The 17163-nt window shown below is 49.8% G+C and overlaps 1 long non-coding RNA gene across 1 annotated transcript; it reads right to left on the bottom strand.

Annotated features, from left to right (window-relative positions):
- Nucleotides 1-1817: 1817 nt before the first annotated feature.
- On the bottom strand, nt 1818-2445 carry LOC148222750 (uncharacterized). The gene is made up of 2 exons (XR_015805247.1): nt 2347-2445; nt 1818-2139 (listed from the first exon to the last, which is right to left on the bottom strand). It is a non-coding gene; the product is annotated as an uncharacterized LOC148222750 (long non-coding RNA).
- Nucleotides 2446-17163: the final 14718 nt, after the last annotated feature.

The following is a 17163-nucleotide window of genomic DNA, read 5'->3' as shown; positions in this document are numbered from 1 at the left end:
GAAGGGTCTTGGTACTGCTTGAGATAAAAAATGCCATCTCTCTCTACAATAAATCCAATCCAATCATTATTAAATCTTTTGGTAAATATCCTGAAGAAATTAGGTCTCCTAGTGTTTGTGCTCGTGGATCAAGGAGGGAAAGACAGAGTCAGATGGTTTCCAGGTAGGCAAACAGGGAGAGTTTATTTCAGGGCATGGATGGGGTGAATAAATAAATAAACCAAAATCAGCAGGAGCACAGACACAGGGCTGGCTCCAGGTGCCAGGAGAGCAGGAAATGCTCCAGGCACAAACACCGTGTGCACAATGAGAGAGCTCAGAGCTGGAGATTCACCACAACAGAGATGGAGATCATCAGAACACAGAGCTGGAGATTGATCAGGACACAGAGCTGGGGATGATCAGAACACAGAGCTGGAGATGATCAGAACACAGAGCTGGAGATTGATCAGGACACAGAGGTGGGGATGATCAGAACACAGAGCTGGAGATTGATCAGAACAGAGCTGGGGATGATCAGAACACAGAGCTGGAGATTGATCAGAACACAGAGCTGGAGATGATCAGAACACAGAGCTGGAGATTGATCAGAACAGAGCTGGGGATGATCAGAACACAGAGCTGGAGATTGATCAGGACAGAGCTGGAGATGATCAGAACAGAGCTGGAGATGATCAGAACACAGAGCTGGAGATTGATCAGAACAGAGCTGGAGATGATCAGAACACAGAGCTGGAGATTGATCAGAACAGAGCTGGAGATGATCAGAACACAGAGCTGGAGATTGATCAGGACAGAGCTGGAGATGATCAGAACAGAGCTGGAGATGATCAGCACCTGCACAAGGGTGCAGCTCTGACCCCTCCTGAGTGGGACACAGGGGACAGCTCTGTGCCCCTCCATGGGGCAGTCCCAGTGCAGCCCTGGCAGGCCAGCTGTGCCCCCTGTGCCCCCTTGTCCCTCCCAGCCCAGTTCTCCCATCCCAGTTCTCCCATCCCAGTTCTCCCATCCCAGCTCTCCCATCCCAGTTCTCCCATCCCAGTTCTCCCATCCCAGCTCTCCCATCCCAGCTCTCCCATCCCAGTTCTCCCATCCCAGCTCTCCCATCCCAGCTGTCCCATCCCAGTTCTCCCATCCCAGTTCTCCCAGTCCATCTCTCCCATCCCAGTTCTCCCAGTCCATCTCTCCCATCCCAGTTCTCCCAGTCCATCTCTCCCATCCCAGCTCTCCCATCCCAGCTGTCCCATCCCAGTTCTCCCAGTCCATCTCTCCCATCCCAGTTCTCCCAGTCCATCTCTCCCAGCCCAGCTGTCCCCTCACAGCCGCCGTGCTGTCTCTCTCTCCAAGGCAGACACAAACTCGCAGAGTTTGTCGTTCCCCGTGATTTGTCTCTGCACCTTTAAAGGCCTGGGGAAGGCATTAATGGCCCCTGCTGGCAGGAGCCCCTGCAGACTCCTCTGCTCCTCCCTGTGCCAGCACAGCCCTGGGGATCCTGGAATGAATCCCGTGGTGTCCAGTGTTCCACACTTCCCACGCCTGGAGAAACCCAGGGAGAAACCTGCTGCTGCTATCAGAGCACATTTAAAATTTTGATATCTGCTTTAAAAGGGCAAACACTGCCAGCTGACAAATCAGAAGTGGCCCTTTTGTATTCCATTCCATTCCCATCCATTTTTCATGCCTTAGCAAGGTGAAGCTTTCCAATCAAGGAGCGGCAGCGTGGGCAAGTGCAGATAATATATTTTGATATTTTGATGGAGGTCTGTAATGAATATGGTATTTATGAAGACGCAAGTCATTAAAAGAAACCTTGCATGGCTGTTGCACATTATTTTATTGATTTTTCCGAATGCACGGATCAAGGCGAGGATCATTCTCTACAAGAAACGTTTCAATTCCCAATCTTTAATTGAATAACACACGGCAGCGCTGGTTGATTTGTGCCGTGGAGGGTTGGTGGGTTCATTGCCTCCACACACCCCGTGAATTCTGAAGCCGGGGGTGCTTCGGAAGCACTGGAGAGTGCTGGTGAGAGTTTGGAGGTCAGCGCTGCTGCTCGCAATCCTTTCTCCGCGAGCGGGATCAATCCCAGCACGGCTCCTCTCTGCTCAGGACACAGCACACGTCAGGCGGACACTCCTGGGCACGAGGAATCATTTTATGGACAGAATAAACCTGGGCACGGGCACTGAGCGCTCCCCGCGCCCTCTGCCCATCCCCATCCAGCCCCCGTGTCCGTGCCCGCCGGGGCTGCTCCAGCTGCTGCACAGCTGGGCACAGCCTCTGCTCCGAGGGCTCCACCCCTGCAGATCGGCCCCTTCATTGGCGCTTCTCGCTGCCACTCACCGCATGTTCGGGGGGCAGTAATTAGGGATTGGTTTTGCTCCACATCTGCAGTGCAGCCCTGCCATTTCTGTCTTCTTTCATGTAGAATATACATGTACTGTATATATATATAATATACATGTACTGTGTATATATATGTATATAGAACATACATGTACTGTATATACATATTTTTATATATAGAATATACATGTACTATATATATGTATATATAGAATATACATGTACTGTATATATATTTTTTATATATATATAATATACATGTACTGCATATACATATATAGAGAGAATATACATGTACTATATATATTTATATCTAGACTATACATGTACTGTATATACATATTTATATAGAATATACATGTGGTGTGTATATATACATATATATAGAATATACATGTACTATATATAATTTATATCTAGAATATACATGTACTGTATATACACATTTATATATATAGAATATATATGTGGTGTGTATATATAGAATATACATGTACTGTATAGAGAATTATATAGAGAATATACATGTACTGTTTATATAGTTATATATAGAATATACATGTACTGTACATATATATAGAACATACATGTGGTGTACATACATATATATAGAATATACATGTAGTATATATATTTTTATATATAATATATTGTATATACTGTATATACTGTACTGTACATATATTCTGATTTCATACAGCAGAATATGCCATTATTTTCATTTTAAAAGGCAGAGAAAATGAAACCTACCTGGGGACTGTGTGAGGGGGGGAGATGCACACACAGCTTGGTGAATGTCCCTTCCTTCCTTCCTTCCTTCCTTCCTTCCTTCCTTCCTTCCTTCCTTCCTTCCTTCCTTCCTTCCTTCCTTCCTTCCTTCCTTCCTTCCTTCCTTCCTTCCTTCCTTCCTTCCTTCCTTCCTTCCTTCCTTCCTTCCTTCCTTCCTTCCTTCCTTCCTTCCTTCCTTCCTTCCTTCCTTCCTTCCTTCCTTCCTTCCTTCCTTCCTTCCTTCCTTCCTTCCTTCCTTCCTTCCTTCCTTCCTTCCTTCCTTCCTTCCTTCCTTCCTTCCTTCCTTCCTGTTCCTCACTGGCACCGTGTGCACGTGGGGACATCAGGAAGGGCCAGGGACACTTTCCTGGGTGACACAGAGGAGCAGGAAGCACACGGTGGGAGGAAGAGGGGACACCAGCAGTGACACATGCACGCTGTTTGTCCAATATTGATTTATTGGTATTGATTATCTGCCCTTCGAGGCTTCCTCCTGTCACCCCACAGTGACACCTGCGAGTCCTGGGATGTCCCAGGGGTGCAGGACCCCACCTGTGCCACTGGGCACACCCAAGGAGAAGGGCTGTGGCATTTGAGCCTGCAGGGCTCTTGTGGGATTGTCCTGGGAGCACAGAGCCGTGTCCATGGCCTGGATTCCATGGCCTGGATTCCATGGATCTGGATTCCATGGATCTGGATTCCATGGATCTGGATTCCATGGCCTGGATTCCATGGATCTGGATTCCATGGCCTGGATTCCATGGATCTGGATTCCATGGATCTGGATTCCATGGCTCTGGACTCCATGGATCTGGATTCCATGGATCTGGATTCCATGGATCTGGATTCCATGGATCTGGATTCCATGGCTCTGGATTCCATGGCCTGGATTCCATGGCCTGGATTCCATGGATCTGGATTCCATGGCCTGGATTCCATGGCCTGGATTCCATGGATCTGGATTCCATGGCCTGGATTCCATGGCTCTGGATTCCATGGCCTGGATTCCATGGATCTGGATTCCATGGCTCTGGATTCCATGGATCTGGATTCCATGGATCTGGATTCCATGGCCTGGATTCCATGGCTCTGGACTCCATGGCTCTGGACTCGATGGATCTGGATTCCATGGATCTGGATTCCATGGATCTGGATTCCATGGATCTGGATTCCATGGCTCTGCAGCCAGGATGTTCCCAGGACATTCCCAGGACATTCCCAGGACGTTCCCAGGACATTCCCAGGATGTTCCCAGGACATTCCCAGGACATTCCCAGGACACCCTGGGTGGAGCAGCTGCTGCTGGGAGCTGTTCCAGCAGGGTGGGTCATTCCTGGGGTGCTCAGCACAGCCCCAGCCCCCAGGGGGCTGCTCCTGGCCCCCAGCCCCTCCTGGCCCTCAGGATCAGCAGGGAGCAGAGCCTTCAGCAAACGGATCCATATGGATGAGGCAGTGCCTCCATTCCTGCTGGATGCTATTGCCTTCCCCGCAGCATTAATGTAATTTCCAATGAATTTTCATGAGACAGAAACCTTTCCCACTCCCTGTCACACTCAAGCAAAACTCCTTTGGGTCTGCAATGTCTGCATTAAACACCAGGTGACTGCCTGATTCTCAAGAGTATTTTATGATAAATAAATTCTCCTTTTGTCTTGGGAGCCATTATCCTCTCGCTGCCTAAGAAGGGTCTATTATTTGGGTTGTGCTGCTGACATCCTGCTTTTTAAGAACAATGTAGATTATTATCCCTAAGTGGAGGAATCACAGTGCTTTATGGAAACCCAGATCTCTTACTGAACTTGAGATTTGTTGACCCAAATCTGTAGTTTCCACATTTCCACTCCTGCATTGTGCTCTCTGTGCCAGATTTCTGAAGCAGCTCCTGCTCACAGCTGTGCTCCTGAGCTTGAACATCTCCATTCACCAGCTCTTGTCTCCTCACTCTGAACAAAGATTCACTTTGGGGCATTTACCTTTTTTTTTTTTAAACCGTTTTTCCTTTGTTGTGCTCACTTTGCAGACTATGGAACGCTCCCAGGACATGCGTGATGTGCAGGGCTGGGGTGGGGTGCCCAGGTGTGGGGTGCCCAGGTGTGGGGTGCCCAGGTGTGGGTGGCTGCTCAGTGTTAAAATGCTATAACGGTTCCACTATGCAAGAAAGCACAAGAGGGAAAAATCATCTGAGCCCTTCAGCAGAGCATGGGAGAAAAGAATAAAGGACACAGCTGGAAGCAGCCCTGCCACGGTGTGCTGCCTGCCAGCCTCAGCCAGACAGAATGAGATGGAGCTTGTGACCAAAAAGTGAGAAATTATATTGTCAAGGTAGCAAATGCCTCTGTGGGGTTTTCAATGGCACCTGCTGGAACTGCAGACATTGCAGGGAGAGAGGAATGGGCCTGGCATGGCATTGGCATTGGCATTCCTTCCTTCCTTCCTTCCTTCCTTCCTTCCTTCCTTCCTTCCTGGAATCCTTCCTGGAATCCTTCCTGGAATCCTTCCTGGAATCCTTCCTGGAATCCTTCCTTCCTGGAATCCTTCCTTCCTTCCTTCCTTCCTTCCTGGAATCCTTCCTTCCTGGAATCCTTCCTGGAATCCTTCCTGGAATCCTTCCTTCCACCCTTCCTTCCTTCCTTCCTTCTTCCCTTCCCCACGTGTTCCTTGACAGAGGTGCTATTTGAAAAATTGATATTTGACAAATTGATATTTGCTCCTTTATGTTGCAAATGCCTTGACCTTCGTGGTTAGTTTGACCAGGTGACAAAGTTCTGCCGGAATTTTGAACGCTCCATCCAAGATTTTCCTCTTATATTAAATTTTTAATCAGGCAAACATGGGCCATGTCAGGGAAACACCCCCTGCTCTGTATCTCTGAATTTCTGAATTTCTGTTTCTTTGTATCTCTGTTTCTCTGTGCCTCTGGACCTCTGTATCTATCTCTGTATGTGTGTAACTCTGTGTTTCTCTATCTCGCTTCTCTGTATTTCTCTGTCTCTCTCTGGATCTCTGGATCTCTCTATCTCTGTATTTCTCTATCTCTGGATCTCTATATCTCTGGATCTGTAGCTCTATATCTCTGTATTTCTGTATCTCTATATGTCTGTATCTCTGTATTTCTGAATTTCTGTTTCTCTATATTTCTGTATCTCTGTTTCTTTGTTTCTCTGTGCCTCTGTATCTATCTCTGTATGTCTGTATCTCTGAACTTCTGTTTCTCTGTTTCTCTGGATCTCTCCATCTCTGGATCTTTGTATCTCTGTACCTCTGTTTCTCTCTATCTCTGTATCCATCTCTGGATCTCTGTATTTCTGTATCTCTGTTTCTCTCTATTTCTGTATCTATCTCTTGTATCTGTCTTGTTTCTATCTCTCTGTGTCTCTGTCCCCCATCCCATCCTGGCTGCCAGGGTGCAGCTCCTGTTCTCACCTCTCCAGCCTCTCGTTCTTGTCTGCTTTGCTCTCCTTTCTCCTCTACATCAGGTGCAGCCAGGAAGGTGTTACAGAGGTTGAGAGAAACTGTTAAAACTCATTTCCATTATGCTGGATGGTTTAGCATCAGCTCTGCAACTGCATTTTAAGGAGGCTGTGGAGTGGGAGAAGTAGCCTAGAGGCAGGAAAGTAATCTAATCAAGGTACACAACAGAAAAGTTAATTAAGGCACCCTGGACCTGGTGGCCTCCTAGGATGGAGTGACTCCAGCAGTGGCTAAGGGAACAGCTCCAGATTTCATCTCCATGGGCTTCTCCAGGGCTGCAGCACTGTCCTGCTCAATTCCCTTCCCTGGGAATTGCAGAGACCTGGATTTGGTGCCTGGGCTGCTGTGGGTGAGGAATTGGCTGGACAGGCACAGCCAGAGGGACCTGGGCACAGCCAGAGGGGTTTGGGCACATCCAGAGAGGTTTGGGCACATCCAGAGGGGTTTGGGCACATCCAGAGGGCCCTGGGAGCTGCAGGAATGGGCTCTGGGAACCTGGTGAGGTTTAAAGGGAACGTTCCAGGTGCTGCACCTGGCTCCTGGTACAGGTGAGCAGGGGAGCAGCCCTGGGGGAAGGAGCTGGGGGTGCTGGGGGATGGAGGGACAGCAGGGACGTCCCCACGGGCCAGCATTTCCCAGCTGGACTCGCTGTCCCAGTCTGACCTGGCTCCCCAGTGACCCCCAGCTCACCAACACCAGTTTCCCCTGCTGGAACCAGGGCTGCCTCTGCCCCCAGCTGGGGCTGCTCCTCACTCAGAGCCAGAACTGGCAAAAATAACCCTGCAGTGCTGGGAACTGGTTTCTTATTGATCTGATTTGGACAATTTACTCGTCTGCTGCTTCTTTTTTTTTTTTTTTTTTTTTTTTTTTTTTTTTTTTTTTTTTTTTTTTTTTTTTTTAACAGACACCCTTGAAACCAGCCTCACCATAGCAACACACTTCATTAAAGCACATTGTAAATCAAGCTCATGTGGCAGAAGTGAGCACACAGAGCTGCTGCTGGGGCTGCAGCAGGGACCCAGCGGGGCCCCTGTCCCCAGGCACAGCCGAACCAGCAGGATTTGGGCTCTGCTGCTCGGCCCCACGGCCAGGAGCGTGCAGGGATGCTGGGACAGGGACAGCAGAGCTCACACAGAGGGGCAGGGGCTGCCCTGTCCATGTCCCCATCCCTGTCCCTGTCCCCCGTCCCCATCTCTGTCCCTGTTCCTTGTCCCCTGTCCCTGTCTCTGTCCCTTTTCCCGTGTCCCCATCTCTGTCTCTGTCCCTGTTCCTTTTCCCCTGTCCCTCAGCCCATCCTTCCCTCTCTCACCCCCAGGTTCGCTGTCTCTTTCCCCTCAGGGGAGTTTTTGGGGTCCCACAGCCCAGGCACGGGTGGAACCCTGGTCCTGGACCCCTGTGCCCGTCCCGTGGCCACAGAGCTCACAGCCTCCACTCCACGGGCAGCCTCCACTCCACGGGCAGCCTCCACTCCTCCCCTCGGTTTTCCAGCTGTGCCCAAAGGCCAGAGCTGTGCCCAGGGAATGACAATTCCCTCAGGAGCCTCAGGAACTGTCCCTGCTGTGTCCCAGGTCCGTCCTGGAGAGCCTCTTCTAAAGAACAGCACAATTCCCCGCATTTGAACGGGACGATTTGGGGAATTCCTCACAAATTACGCAGGAAACGGAGGCAGAGAGAGCCGTGAAAGCCAAGGAGGGAGAGGCTCCTCACTCCGGATCCCAGTGCAGGGGATGGGACGGGAGCCCGATCATGGGCAGGCTCTGTCAGACAACAATTCCAGCTGGAAAAACATCTGGGGAGCTTCTCCTGCTCCTCGCTGAGCTGCAGAGGTGCCCAGCTGTGACCCCACAGAGCTCTGCCCCCACCAGGGGCTCACATGGCCTGGGGGCTCAGTCTCTGGTGGATTTTAAATTCCTGCTCCCAAATTCAGCTCTGAAATCACTGCTCACCCTCCCAATGAAAGCAGCACACACTGCCATGCTCACAGAGATGAATTTATCGTCTTGGTACATTTTCCCTAATAGGTTCTGGAATTTCCCTGGTCATTTTACGGGCATTTTCACAATTCATTTATGGTTTTTTCTTCACAAGTCTTTCTCTGCTTTGAAGAACAAATAAAACTTTTTTATTTTTCATTTCCCGAGCTGAATGCAAAACCGAGGATCACAGAGTTCCTGACCTGTCCCCATCCTTGTCCTGTCCCCATCCCCTCCTTGTCCTGTCCCCATCCTTGTCCTGTCCCCATCCCCTCCCTCTCAGCCTCCCTGCTGTCACACCACGCTCAGCTCTGAGCAGCTCCTGCCCTTCGGTGAAACAGAGCAGCAATAAACACACTGCAGGAACCCAAACACAGCAAATAAATAATGATCAAATAATGATCAAATAATGGTCAAATAATGGTCAAATAATGGTCAAATAATGGTCATCTCCCGTCCCAGCTCAGGGCAGCTAATGAGAGCTGATCAGTGGAAAGGTCACGGGGAGAAGGGACACAGGAACAACATCCAGTGATCACCAGGGAGCAAACGGAGAATTTGGGATTTGCTGCTCCCACCCCAGCCCTGCCCTGGCACAGCAGCGCCCGCCCCCCATCCCTGGGGGTGACACCTGGGGACAGGGACAGGGGTGACATCAGTCCCCATCCTGGGGAGGTGACACCTGGGGACAGGGGGACAGGGGGTGGCCTCAGTCCCATCCCTGGGGAGGTGACACCTGGGGACAGGGACAGGGGTGGCCTCAGTCCCATCCCCTGGGGAGGTGACACGGGGTGACCTTGGCAGCGCTGGCATCAGACTCAGTGACCTTGAAGGTCCCCAGCTGAGCGATTCCGTGATCCCCTGGCATTTCACGGCCCCTCTTTGTGGAGCTGATGAGCTTTAGGATTTGTATTTAAAGGGCTGGAAATTACATTTTGTTGCTTTGGCACTTTTCTCCTGTCTTTCTGGGAAAAAAGAGTTGACATGATTAATCTTCAGCTGGAAATTGAACTTTACTTCAGAGATGCTCAAAACGAAGTGTTAAAGCATCAGATTGTGGATTTCCAATGGAATATCTGCCCATGGGAGAGTTTAAAAATAGTTAAGAATAGAAAATCTAGACATTTTTTAATTTGCATGCATTTAAGAAAGAAGTAATTAAACACTATCTACTACCTGGCAGAGCCCAAAACCACATTTCCACACGATATTTTGCTAAACTATGTTTTTAAACCCAATATTTATCATATTTTCTAACTGTGACTTGAAGGAATATTGGGCATTTTTTTGTTCCAGGCTCAGAGCCATTTCTAGAGGATTTTATGAACTTTATTTCTTCTCTTAAGCTGTTGCCAAATTTTTGCATACCGTAGCAGAACGTCACCTTCAAAAGATTTCCTGCTCCAGAATAATGGAAACATTTAAGAAAAGGTTCAGTTGTCATAGGAATGAATGCTCTAAACAGGACATCTCAAAAGAGTTGGATCAAATTGTTCTGTTAATAGGGATTTTTTAAAGTATTAGATCACAAGGCTGCTTTTGTCTTTCCTCATTCAGAGCATGGTGTGACAGCGCCAAACAAATTATTGTGAAAATAATAACTTGTTTATTTTAATCAGATATTGCCATTGGAATACTCTCTCTGTTATCGTGCAATTTTCAGTCGGAATTCACACTGCAGAATTGTCTCACTTGATTCTTATCACCTCTGATTAATCTAATTTTCAGGGCATTTCACTTGAAGCTTCCTCCTTCCTTCTGATCAGCTGAAATTGTGAGTTTGCTTTGATACTGGAGCTCGAGAGAAAGCCAAGCTTTGAAGGGGATTCTCTCCTGGATTAAATCATGGATTGCTGAGAAAGTCCCTGGCTCAAAGGAAGAACAAAGTTCCTTTCCTTTCCTTTCCTTTCCTTTCCTTTCCTTTCCTTTCCTTTCCTTTCCTTTCCTTTCCTTTCCTTTCCTTTCCTTTCCTTTCCTTTCCTTTCCTTTCCTTTCCTTTCTTTCCTTTCCTTTCCCTTTTCCCTTTTCCCTTTTTCCCTTTTCCCTTTTCCCTTTTCCCTTTTCCCTTTTCCCTTTTCCCCTTTTCCCTTTTCCCTTTTCCCCTTTTCCCTTTTCCCTTTTCCCTTTTCCCTTTTCCTTTTTCCCTTTTCCCTTTTTCCTTTTCCCTTTCCCACATCACTTTTCTGTCTCCAGGAGATTTCTGGCTGCTGGGAGGATTCCTGGGCTCCATCCCCAGCTCTGCCTGGGCAAACATTCCAGCTTGCTGCGGGATGGGCACCTGCAGGGACAAAAGGAGTCCCTCAGTCAGGGACTGCTGGAAATGTGTCCTGGAGAAGCAAATTCCTGCCTCGCTATTTCCCCTGGGAGGGCTGAGCTGCCTGGGGATGTGCAGGTGCTGCAGGGACCACCCTCAGCAGGGCTGGAACAGGAACAGAAGGAAAGTGCTCTGGAGCAAACAATGGCCAGAATTCAAAATGCTCTGGAGCAAACAATGGCCAGAATTCAAGGTGGTCTGGGGAAAACAGTGGCAAACAGAATTTAAAGTGCTCTGGAGCACACAGTTGGTTTTCTCAGCTCTGAAAGCAAATGAGAAGACCTGGGTTAGGCTGAGGTGAAATGGATCTGCTTCACTTTGGATGAATTCAGAAGACTCTGTATTATTTACTGTTCATTCAATCATTTTCTCTTTATTTCACAGCAAAACATCAGCAAAAACACTTGGGTGATGAAAAGGCAAGAGTCCCGTGTGACACAGAGCCTGGTGACTGCAGCCAGGGCTCCTCACATGGGAGGAGCATTTCACAAAATCCTGGAATGGCTGGGATTGAAACAGAGCTTAAATCTCATCCCATGCCAGCCCTGCCATGGCAGGGACACTGCCACTGCCCCAGGGTGTCCCAGTGTCCAGCCTGGCCTGGGACACTGCCAGGGATCCAGGGGCTGCTCTGGGCACCCTGTGCCAGCCCTGCAGAGCCCCTGTCCATGGGGACACAGCCATGGGGACAAAAACATGGGGGCACAGCCATGGGGACAGAGCCATGGGGGCACAGACATGGGGACAGAGCCAGGGGGACAGAGCCATGGGGACAGAGCCATGGGGACAAAAACATGGGGGCACAGCCATGGGGACAGAGCCAGGGGGACACAGACATGGGGACAGAGCCATGGGGACAGAGCCATGGGGACAGAACCATGGGGACACTGAGCCAAGGACACTGAGCCAAGGACACTGAGCCAAGGACTCGCCTCTGCCCAGCCCCTGGTGCCTCAGGGCTCGAGCTGGGATGCACCCCGGGCACTGACACCAGGAGTGTGGATGAGAGAGGACCCGCAGAAAGCTATCAGTATTATTATTACTGTTATTATTTTTATTATTAATGATTTGCAGGGTCCTGCTCTCTCAGCAAGGGCACAGTTCGTGTTCGGTCCCGCAGTGACGCCCCCAAAGCTGAGGAGCAGGTCAGGGGAGGGACAGGAGGAGGACGTGGCCGCTCCTTGTCCCCTGTGAGGTGAAGGATTCTGCACAGAGCCCTGGGTATTTCACGGGCACAGCCATGCCTGGGGGATAAACCAGCCCCGAGCAGCTCGCAGGAGCCCTGGCATTGCTGTGAGTGGGGGAAATCTCCAGCCTCAGCTTTATGAGCCCGGGGAGATTTATGGGGAGCCTGAAACCCCCTCATGGCTGTGGCTCGCTGAGGGCAGCGTTAAGACAATGTTGTAAAAGGGCTGTACAGTATAAAGTGTGTGCTGTTATCACACAATCACCGGAAATCTGCTCATTTTGCAAACTGGTTTGAAGAGATGGTGAATTCATGTTCCGCTGCAGAAAAGCTGCTTTCTGCTGGACTATCGCCATGTAAATCTGACTTGTTGCTGTGTGTTCAGCACCTCTGCAAAGCAAACAGCTCATAAACCTGCTGGGGCAGGCAGGTGTTTGCTTTTATTCGGCATTTGCATGAAAAACTTTCCCTTTCTGGAGTAAAAGAGAGGAGAGGAGAGGAGAGGAGAGGAGAGGAGAGGAGAGGAGAGGAGAGGAGAGGAGAGGAGAGGAGAGGAGAGGAGAGGAGAGGAGAGGAGAGGAGAGGAGAGGAGAGGAGAGGAGAGGAGGAGAGGAGAGGAGAGGAGAGGAGAGAGAGGAGAGGAGGATCCCAGGGCTCTGCTCTCAATGCCCAGATTTTCATTTGGCTGCAGAAGAAAGGCAGATGGTCACATTGTCTGCCTTACCCAGAGCAAGGCTCGTGTTTATGCAAACCTTTGAAGATTTGGCAATGTGCAAATCCCAGGCTGGGGCAGCCCAAAACCACATTTGTGCAAAAGGCTCTGAGAAATGAAACAAAATAGTACAAGCTGTGGGCATTGACTGTCAACACGGAAACAACCCCCCAGCCCCTGGCACATATGCTGGGGATTTTCGAGGGTGGGGGGAGTGAGATTCGAAGGAAAAAGCTGCAGCTGCCCCAAGATCCCCCCAGCCTGTCCAATTAATATTCTTTCTCATTAAAACTGCCATTAACCTGCTTGTTAAATTACCATGTTTATTAATAATAAAAAAAAAAACCCTAAAACACACACATACTCTGTAATGACAGAGCATCAAACAAGGAAAAAAAATAAATGCTAATTTCAAGTGAAGGCATGAAGAGGTCAGCAGTATTTTATCCTGCTATTACTGCCTCCTCCATATGGTTATATTTTCCATTTTGTTTTTTCTGTGACAAGAGGTGAAGACCCAGGAATGCATGAACATGATTAATTATTTGCAGAAAAATAACTTCTCAAACTTTTACATTTTAAATGCAAAGGGGGAAAAAACTACTCAGCGTGAGAAGCTCTGGAGAGTGGGCAGGGAAATGAAAGAGGTGAGAACACATTGCAGAGCAGTGGGGTTTGTTCTTCCCTACCTGCCACTCACTTCCCCTGCTGACAGCACCGAGAGAAAGCTGAGATAAACTTCCAGCACCACGAAATCACAGGATCACAGAATCATGGAATTACAGAATAACAGAATCATGGAATTACAGAATCACAGGATCACAGAATCATGGAATTACAGAATAACAGAATAACAGAATCCTGGAATCATGGAATCACAGAATCACACAATCACAGAATCATGGAATTACAGAATAACAGAATCACAGAATCATGGAATCACAGAATCATGGAATTACAGAATCACAGAATCACAGAATCATGGAATCACAGAATCACACAATCACAGAATCATGGAATACCTGAGCTGGGGGAACCCACAGGGATCATCGAGGGCAGCCCTGCACCTGCACAGAACCAGCCCCTGGAACCCTTCCGTGTGCCAGGACGAAAGTTCAGGGGTTTGGTGTCCAAAATTGAGACAGACTCAGACCCTCAGACCCCTCCCAGTCCCTCCCAGTCCCACGAGCTCTCCCATTCCAGGGGCAGGAGGTGCCAGCTGGGCTCAGTCCCGTTTGGAGGGTTTGGGGGGTTGAAGGATTTATAGGTTTTGTAGGGTTTGTAGGGTTTGGAGGATTTATAGGTTTTGTAGGGTTTGGAGGGTTTGGAGCTGCTCCCAGCATTGCTCCCGTGCTGTTTCTCTTCCCCTGAGCTGGAGAGTCAGAGGTGTCACTGGGGGTACAATCTGCCTTTATTGTCAAGGCTTGTCCCTTCCCAGCCCAAATCCCAGAGGTGGATTTTCCATCCCCCCAGCCAAAGTGCAAATTCCAGTTCTGTGGGGGAAATGTCCCTCCCCAGAAGGCACAAACCTCACTGTGAACCCTTCCCGGGGTGTCTGCCTGCCCCAGCCCCCCAGCCCTGAGCTCGCAGGGGCTCCTGGTGGCACCTGGAGGATTTGGGGGCTGCTGATGGCCCAGGGGCAATAACAGAGGAGCCAGGACACAAGTGCATCCGCTGCCAATACAGAGCACATTAATATTTTAATTAGGCCCATAATTAACTGATTTGCTGTCGTCAGCTCCTGTGGCAGGCAGGGGAGGCCAGCGCTGTGATTGCAGGGCATTAATCACTCGGAGGGTGACAAGCTCCCCGGGCAGACACACAAACTCCGAGTGCAATGCCTGTAAAACAAACCCAGTGCGATTTTCTCGTTCCCAGTGCTGGGGTGGTGCCACCCCCTGCCAGCCCCCAGCTGCCACCCCAGCATGGCACCAGGGGACAGCAGGGCCAGGCAGGCACAACCCCACAGCTCCCACCTGCCTGGGAAGGCTCAGGAGGAGTTTCCTGCCCCAGGCTCGCACCCTCTGGGCACTGCTGCTGCCCCGGGACACCCAGTGCTGGGCACTGCTGGATGTGCCTCAGCTGCTCAGCCTCATCTTCCTCTCCATCCCTGCCCACATCCTGATCCCTCCATCCCTGCTCAGATCCTGATCCCTCCATCCCTGCTCAGATCCTGATCCCTCCATCCCTGCCCAGACCCTGATCCCTCCATCCCTGCCCAGATCCTGATCCCTCCATCCCTGCCCAGACCCTGATCCCTCCATCCCTGCGCAGATCCTGATCCCTCCATCCCTGCCCACATCCTGATCCCTCCATCCCTGCCCAGATCATGTTTGTTTTTCTCCATCCCTGCCCAGATCCTGGTTCTCTCCCATCCCAGCTGGATGTGGCAGTGCTGTGGGTGGGGGTCTGTGCTGATGGTCAGTGCCAGCAGCTAGCCAGTGCCAGGAGCCCCCAGGACACTGCCCAGCACCCCTAGGACACTGCCCAGGATCCTCAGAACCCCTCAGGACACTGGCCAGGCCCCCCAGGACCCCCCGGCCCTCAGACACGAGCAGTGGTGCCAATCCCAGCTGTTCCCTTTGGTGCTGCCCTCCTGCAGCCCAGTGAGTTCCAGGCCATGTCACCACCCCCGAAAATCTCGGTTTTCTCTCACACGAGTCTGTAATTGTGATCGACTGCAGCAGTTCTATCCCCGTAGTAAAAAATATCCATCACACTGAAGGATTTGTTAGAGCACTTTGGATTCACTTACATAATTTTCCCTGCACAGGCCCTCGTGAGGAGTTGGATAACAACGATAAAAAGATCCTTTATTGTCTCCAGTGCTGTGCAGCATACACAATGCAGCACGTTTCTTGGCAGCAGCTTGGCATTTCTTTTCTAAATGACCAAATTTCCATCCACATCGTCATTTAAAGACGCTGCATTTCCTGCAAGAATTCGCTCCCACCCACCCCAGTGAAATCTGTGCCAGGCTGCAATCATATTTAATAATAATAATGCTGAGAAGAAAACTGAGGTTTTGCACACAGTGAGTGCTGCTCTAACAGAGATGTAGGGAACCTTTAGGGAACACAAACCACAAAGTGGAGCCTCGCTGGGAACGATGTCAGTGGGAAAAAACCAGCGGTGTGTTTGTGTAAAAAAGTTAATTTGCTCCATAAATGAGGCAAAATAAACACATACAGGAAACGCCATTATTCCCTTGACAATGAGGTTAAATAAGTACTTGATGGGGAGTTCTCAAAGGCATTTGTGTACAGGAGAGATGCTTATCTCAGTGCATGGTGTTATGGATGGTAATAGAATTAAAATGAATTAAAACTCAGCTGTTATCTGTGCAGGGGAAAAAAGCCCAAGATATTAAAGCAAAGAGGATCAATTTATGCCTTCCTAATTGGAAATTCTTAGTATGAATGAAATTATGCAAAAATCACTGTCCTTTAATTTTCTTTGGTTTTCAATGCTGTGAAGATCCAAGAAGCTCAAGTCAAATGCAATTTCAGCTGCCAGAGCTGGGCAGGAAAATTGTTAACTAACAAAAAAAGGAGAGGAAAAAAAAAACCCCAAGGCCTGAGCCCATCTCTGGGTGATCATTTGCAATCCCTGCTCCAGGCTGTGAGCAAACAGATTCTCACATTTCATGATTAATGAGCAGCAAAGGTCAGCACGGAGCTCTTCCCTCCCCTCCTCCAGGCCTTGTTTGCACAGCTCGGGGGGAGGAGGGCTCTGGGATTAATCCCCAAATCCTCCCTACTCGGGGACCCGAAATCTCCTCACAGCCAAGGGGTTTGTGTCACCCCGAGCAGCTCTGGATGGGGCTGGGGCTGCAGCTCCTCCCCAGCCCCATCCCCATCCCCACCTGGACACGCTCCAGCCTCAGGGTCCTTCTTGTCCTGAGGGGCCAGAACCGATCCCAGAACTGACCCCAAAACTGACCCTAAAACTGATCCTAAAACTGATCCCAAAACTGACCTCAAAACTGACCCCAGAACTGACCCTAAACCTGACCCCAGAACTGACCCCAGAACTGACCCTAAACCTGACCCCAGAACTGATCCCAAAACTGACCCCAGAATTGACCTCAACACTGACCCCAGCACTGACTCAAGCACTGACCCCAAAACCGACCCCCGCTCTGAGCCCAGATCTGGCCCTAGAACTGATCCCAAAACTGACCCAGAATTGACCCAGCTCTGAGCCCAGCAGTGTCCTCAGGATCGGAGGTGCCCCAGCAGTGCCAGCACAAGGGACAGCAACTGCCCCGGTGCAGTGCCCACACTGTGGTCTTCTTGCCCACCTGTGCACACCTGGGCTGTTCAGCTCCTGCCGACCAGCACCCTGAAGTCTTTTTCTGCTGGGCAGCTTTGCAACCACTCTTCCCCCA

The sequence above is a fragment of the Sturnus vulgaris genome, chromosome 9, assembly GCF_052056855.1.
Source record: "Sturnus vulgaris isolate bStuVul1 chromosome 9, bStuVul1.hap1, whole genome shotgun sequence".
Taxonomy (NCBI): Eukaryota; Metazoa; Chordata; class Aves; order Passeriformes; family Sturnidae; genus Sturnus; species Sturnus vulgaris.
Note: the sequence above shows the minus strand (reverse complement) of the source record. Positions and strands in the feature narration are given on the sequence as shown.